We start from the raw sequence: 7562 nt of genomic DNA, 5'->3' as shown, positions 1-7562 counted from the left end.
TGTCTTGAGCCAGGTCAGTATAATTGTGCTTATTCACGTACTCACTCACTTTTTCCTCTGGGGTTGTTTGTTGAGCCAAAAATGTCAAGTCTTCTTTTGGTTCCGCTATGCCAAATTGAGCTGCTGCTGCCTCCATCACCCCTGCTTTAGCCACGGCTGCATCAGCTTCCTTTTGGAGATTGAGTACGTCAAGAGACGCTTCTAAACGGGCCTTTTCTATCTTGATGCTCATTTCCTTTTGCGCGTAGGCTAATCTGACTTTTGCTGCTTGCGCTTCTGCTTGTGCCCGAGCTGCCTCCATACTAGCTCGGGTTGAGGCTGATGACTTACTTGAACATCCTGCTGATGACCTAACGGTAAGTTTCCCCGAAGACTTTGCAGATGCTACTGAGTGAGTGGACCTTGTTTCCTCGTTGCCTTGCTGTTCAGCGTCTGACTTCTCCATGGTCAAGTCGACTGCCGCTCGTGGACCCTTGTCGAGTGCTATGATTTCACTGTACTGTTGCACTCAATGTGACCCCGTGTCCTATATTGAGATTCACAGCCAGCTAAACTCTCTCTTACATCACTTCCTCCAAGGAACAGGCGCGTGTTGTAGTTGGACAGGATTTAATGTAAAAAAGTGTGAAACTGAAACAATACAAAATACAGAAAAAGTACTCAGTATACAATTATAATATGATCACTTAAATCAAATTAACATCTCCTTTGATATATAAGGCACATTAAAGGGTTCATTCCAATTTAGCGGTCGCACTGCATGAACTCAGATTGGATTCACTAGATTGACACATATAGCATATCAAACATCTCAAACTTATTTGAATAATCACACGCATAATATCTTACAAACACATACAACCTTGAAACTTACTCATATTGCCACTCAAAGGGATATGAAGGAGCGGATGGCTTTGGATTGCCAGAGATGCACCATGCTTTCTCTACCTCCTGAGAAAACTACTTCTGTTCACTTCTTCTATTTACAAATCAGCCTAACATAGCGCATTGTGAAAACCTGCGCCCCCCACAGGCTCGGAGAGGCAACAACACAAAAACAGTTCCAACACAGTGACAGACGTGACAGAGTCTGGAGACGCTGTGGAGAGCAATCTGCTGCCTGCAACATCCTTCAGCATGAGCGGTTTGGCAGTGGGTCAGGAATGGTGTGGGGTGGCATTTCTTTGGAGGGCTGCACAGCTCTCCCTGTGCTCGCCAGAGGTAGCATGACTGCCATTAGGTACCGAGATGAGATCCTCAGACCCCTTGTGAGACCATATGCTGGTGTGGTTGGCCCTGGGTTCCTCGTAATGCAGGACAATGCTAGACCTCATGTGGCTGGAGTGTGTCAGCAGTTCCTGCAAGATGAAGGCATTGAAGCTATGGACTGGCCCGCCCATTCCCCAGACCTGAATCCGATTGAGCACATCTGGGACATCATGTCTCGCTCCATCCATCAACGTCACGCTGCACCACAGACCGTCCAGGAGTTGGTGGATGCTTTAGTGCAGGTCTGGGAGGAGATCCCTCAGGAGACCATCCGCCACCTCATCAGGAGCATGCCCAGGCGTTGTAGGGAGGTCATACAGGCACGTGGAGGCCACACACAATACTGAGCCTCATTTTGACTTGTTTTAAGGACATTACATCAAAGTTGGATCAGCCTGTAATGTGTTTTTCCACTTGAATTTTGTGTGTGACTCCAAATCCAGGCCTTCATTGGTTAATAAATTTGATTTCCATTGATGATTTTTGTGTGATTTTGTTGTCAGCACATTCAACTTTGTACAGAACAAAATATTCAATGGACTATTTCATTCATTCAGATCTAGGATGCGTTATTTGAGTGTTCCCTTTATTTTTTTGAGTAGTGTATTAATATGAAGAAAAAATAAAGGACTCATAACAAGATAACTCAAACTCAGTTATTTATTGTTGATGCATTATGTTTTATTTTATATACAGTGTTCAAAAAAAATTAAAGGAACACTTTTTGATCAGAGAATCGCATCAATTCAGTTAAACTTCTGGGATATTGAGCTGGTTAGTTAAGTAGCAGAGAGGATTGTTAATCAGTTTCAGCTGTTTCGGTGTTAAATAAATTAACAACAGGTACACTAGGGACAACCTCCAACCAAGAATGGTGTTGACTGACATTTTCTTCACTAGTTTTGCATTTCGCTTGGGTCAGTGTCACTACTGGTAGCATGAGGTTATCAGTGGATCCTATGGAGGTTTTACAGGTAGCCCAACTCATTTGATGGACTAGTAACTTGTGTAACTAGTAACTCGGTCTAACGCAGTAAGTGACCAATCACATTAGGCTTTATAGGCTCCACCCAAACAGTCAAAAGTAAGTTTCTTCATGGCGTAGAATTCAGGTCAGCATGTGTAAAGTTTCCTCACGAGTGTTCAACTCAGCAGATACTCACATCTGCAATGGTTCTTTGTGCGCGCAACTGCTGAGTGCTGTGAACGAGACTTGTGGAATTTACTTGCGAGGATGAATACCTGCGCACGCAAAATTATTTACATGGATGTTTTTTTCTCGCAATGAGATCTGATGTGTTCTCAAACTCTTCCTTTAATTTTTGAGAAGTGTACAAATGTGGTTGCACTGTGTTGTTATTGCTGATTAGGCTGCTTAGTCTTCATTCTGTGCGTGTTGCTTTGTTTCCCACCATTATTGAAAGAAAGAAAGAAAGAAAGAAAGAAAGAAAGAAAGAAAGAAAGAAAGAAAGAAAGAAAGAAAGAAAGAAAGAAAACGTGATATATCTACATGCCTATTTCTGAAACCACAATGTCCCCCTCGCTAATGATCTAAAAAAGTCGCTCAACAATAATAAAACTGTATTTCAGGCTCATTTATGATCACATGCAGTGTTTGTATTGGTTCTATACTTATTCTTTTAACAATCTTGCTTAGAATTAATTTATATTGAAAAAAATATGCTCAAAGCTTCTTTAAAAAGTGTATCATCCATTTTTTGTACTATTTTGATAGTTTTAAAAGTGTTCTTGGTTATGGAATGTGGAAGCATTATAAACACTGGCCACTATGTTTCTCAGTACACATCAGTTACAGAAAGGCCAAAGATACATGGATATGCATTAAGAGTACTGGATCAATCCATATTTAATGGTTAATTTATTTAGACAATGTGGCTTTATAATTAAATCATATATAAAGTAAAATTTCACAAAGTGTTACAGAGTCAATACAAATATTTGAAAAGTATGTGCTTCATATTTTAACTGCATCTTGAAAAAAAATACACAAATGCAGAATAAATATCTGAGTTTATATGTTCTCATCCCAGGACACCAGTGGGGAATATTTTTTTCCAATATTTAAAATGTCAATTCATTTGACATTTATTATTTATATTTATATATTTTTCTGCATGTAGTTTTCTGCTGTAAATGTTTTCATGATTCAGTGACGCGACCCATTATAACTTTTTTTGTGTTCAGCTCTGGTCTCAGCAAGATTATGTAACATTTGGGTCCAAACAGTGTGATCAAGAGTCCAAAACTTGAGGCCAGGATAGCAAATACTTCTACTGCATCTGCATAGTTTCCTGGTGAGCTTATATAAACAGGAACAAAGGCCACCCACACTGCACAGAAGATCAGCATGCTGAATGTGATGAGCTTGGCCTCATTAAAACTATCAGGAAGATTCCTTGCCAGGAATGCAATTAGAAAACTGAGGAAAGCCAGCACACCAATATAGCCCAATAAGACTGCAAAACCAACAGTGGACCTAACTGCACACTCATAAACTATCTTATCATTGTGATATTGGGTGTTTTTATGTGGAACTGGAGAGGATGAGACAAGCCAGGTAGTGCAGATGGCTGCCTGAACAGATGTAAGAACCAGAACTGTTCCTCTCTGCTGCATAGCACCAAACCACTTCAGACTGGCTCCCCCTCCTGGCTTGGAGGCCTTGAACACAGCCAGAACAACCATGGTTTTTACCAGGATGCATGAGACACAAAGCACAAAGCTGATCCCAAATGCCGCATGCCTGAGTTGGCATGTCCACAGGCGGGGTCGTCCGATGAACAGCAGTGAACACAGGAAACACAACTTAAGTGAGAGCAATAGCTGGAAACTAAGTTCTGAATTGTTTGCACGCACTATAGGTGTACTGCGATGGTAGATAAAGATCCCAAGAACAACAGAACATATAAATGTTCCCAGCAATGAGGTTGCCGTCAAACAAATACCCAGAGGATCATGGTAGGAGAGGAACTCTGTCTTCTTTGGAACACATTGGTCACGCTGGGGGTTTGACCAAAAATCCTCTGGACAACTGGTGCACTCCAAGAAATCTGACAAAAGGGAAGATGATGAAATGCATACTATATTTAATATAAATGAAATTAAATATGGCATGCTGAAAGATAAACACCTACTGCTTTTATTAGTGATTTTCCCCTCAGAACAAGGAATGCAGTCAAAACAGCATTCAGGTTCCCCCTTCTTTCTAACCATGCGGGTACCAGGAGGACAGCTCTCACTGCATACTGATCGAGGTGCCTATAGGACAAAACTACATATTACCTGCTACAATGACATATATTGTATATGGTACAAAAATTAAAAGTCTGAAAAACCATATATAACCTTTTTGGATTCAAAGTTCCAGAAGATTTTGTTTTCATCAAGTATGAGTTCTTCACCTTGAAAGCTGACCTCTTAACCTCACCCACATGCTGAACTTTAGTGCTTCCATCAGGGAGCCACAACCAGTTCATCACATCATAAATTGGCAATGCATCACCATTCTCATCAAATGATACTTGATCACCCAATGGAGTGGTGAAGTTCACCCTTTCCAAGTAATAAACAAGCTGTTCAGAAGGGATGCATATAAAACAAATTACACTTATTGCAATTACTATTACTTTTTATAATGCAAACAGTAGTTATTCTATAGTCAAATAAAATATTACATGTATTATCCCTGACTATAAAAAAATCATTAAATTTAAACAAGGTACATCACTAATAATACTCAATACATATACAGTTTAATGATCCGTCTGATCTTACATTAACCACTTCTTTTGTGCTTGAATACAAAAACTGCTTTGAGCTCATGCCATCTTTTTCATAGTTAATATTATGGCATTCTATTTAATCCTACAGGCTAAATTTTGTCCTTAAAGAATAGAGTAAAAAAAATCAGCTGTAGATGGAGTGCAAACTGATAACACACCTGCCATGGCTCCAGCTTTTGCAAAGTGGCACAGCTGTTCCCACTGAAAGGCCCTCTTCCTGGCTTGCAATGCAGCATGTCATCAAGGGAATATGCCAGAGCATACACAGCTTTGTACACATTGTACTCAGGCCGGAGGTTGGAAATGTCCAAGTACTCACTGTCCACATTTTTAGATCTTCCTGTCCAGTTACACAGTGCACCTCCACCTTCCACCCAGCCTGCTGGAGCTGGTGCAAATCTGCACTGAAATGTGAATTCCCAAAACGGATTTACCTGAAATATATTGAAAAGTGTTGTTAGAAACATTGAAATAAATACTTGTAACTACCACAGCAACCGGTGTATATTCTTGTAAGTAACTTCATTTGATGTTAAACTCTCACCATGCTATTTCCATAGCTACTGTTGAGATGTAAGATTGGACGTATTTGTAACAGGAATTCCCTGAGCCCTGGTATTTCTCCTTGACGAATGGCGATGCCCAGTGTACCACCCAGGTATGGCATAAGCTGAGGTGTTTGCACCACAGCAGCTGCTGTCCAGGCTTCACTGGCTATCCACTGCAGACCTGTTACATTCTGCCGCACTACCTGTGGATTGTATTGTACTAAAATAATAAATTGATAGTGCAAGTGTCAACTACTTTAGTGCTGTTGTCATGCCATTAAATTAGTTGCTCATCTCTCCAGTTAATTCTATGAACTCATTCAACCAAGTACATAATGCAAGTTTTACATGCTATTGTAACTAGCAACTAGCCAAAAACCATGTTTTACACAATATAGTGATCCAGATCTTTATAAACAGTAATAATCAATTTGTTTTAAAGCCAAACCTCTTCCATAAGATTTATCATGTGACTCTCATATGCAAAAACAATAACAACTCGAGCTGTGGATTTTCTCATCACTTCCACAATCCTCCTGAATTCATCTGCGTTTTTTTCCGAGGGCAAAACCTCAAAGTAAGCCAGGCAGCCTTCGCCAGACAGATTCAGCTCAGATTGGAAGGATCTGGCTGCATGAAGTCCATAATCATCATCACTGATGAGCAGACCTGCCCAAGTCCAGCCAAAATGTTTCAGAATCTGAATCATAGCACGTACCTAAGTGAACACAGATTAATGGGTAAGGGTATAGACTCGAAAAATCCTTCATTGAATTATCTGTTCATCAGCTTTTACAGCACACCACATCACTATCATTGTAATTTAGCTTTGTTCTCTGAGACCACACAGCAATTAAATAGAGCATAAAAACTCACAATATTATATCTGTTAATATTTTCAAATTAAAAATCTAGCTGTAAAACTGTGATTTCTTCCTCATAAAACACTTGAGCTTTTCCATTTTAATTTTGCTGCTATATTTTCACCTGGAAAGCATCACTTGGGATCGTCCTAAAGAAGGATGGATACTTTCGATGGTCACTCAGGCAGGAACATGTGGCAAAGTAACTCACCTGTGAAAAATACTGACTGAATATTGTATGAATATTCAAAGCCTTTGCTCTCTGTTTTAACCTTTTCAGATTGACTGTAGTGTTTTTTTACACTATATTTGCAATTAAATAATACAGGCAGACTATTACATGATTATGCAGAAAACTTACCATAGGTACTCTGTACAAACCTAAGATGTTAGAGATAGCAATAGAAGATGTAGAGGAAGAATCACCCACAATTCCTATGATTGGAGGATTTCCGACACATGTATTATCTAATATAATTTGTTCCTCTTGACCACTTGCTAATGACAATGCTGCACGGAATCCAATTCCGATGTTGACACAGTTATCATATACAGTGTATCCCAGAGTCACATTAGGCAGTAGGTTGGAGTTTCTATTGATCTCATTAATAGCAAAGGCCATGGTTTGAGCGAGCTTAAATCCTAGAACATAAAAACTAAAAAAAAAGTGCTTAATTTTAAAAATACAACAAGATACTTGGAAATGTTGCAAAGTTAATAGTGATACAAACAACTAAGTAACCTGAACAACAATTAAAGAAATATTTAGATGCAACAATAACCAAGAAGATGTTTTATTCAAGATAATGCATTTTTGAAATGGTATTAATGCAGCAACTGTAATTATTTTATTATATAAAATACATATTTATATTGGCATTGATTTGACCCCGTTTTTTCTGCCTTTTCCCTTTTATATACTCACCCTTGGCATGTAGGTGTTGTGGCTCTGAGGTAAAGGACAGATCAGGAACAGCTGAAAAAAGATGGACTGGAAACAGTCCACCCAGAATGACATCTCCACTCTTGTGCATCCCATTTAGATAAAATTGTCCCTGTAACTGACAAGAGGAGGGAAA

The 7562-nt window shown here is 39.4% G+C and overlaps 1 pseudogene; it reads right to left on the bottom strand.

The window, feature by feature from the left end:
• Positions 1 to 3429: 3429 nt before the first annotated feature.
• Positions 3430 to 7562, bottom strand: LOC115791043 (extracellular calcium-sensing receptor-like; annotated as a pseudogene).

The sequence above is a fragment of the Archocentrus centrarchus genome, chromosome 13 (assembly GCF_007364275.1).
Source record: "Archocentrus centrarchus isolate MPI-CPG fArcCen1 chromosome 13, fArcCen1, whole genome shotgun sequence".
NCBI classification, from domain to species: domain Eukaryota; kingdom Metazoa; phylum Chordata; class Actinopteri; order Cichliformes; family Cichlidae; genus Archocentrus; species Archocentrus centrarchus.
The sequence above is the reverse complement of the archived record's forward strand: the minus strand, read 5'-3'. Positions and strand labels throughout refer to the sequence as shown.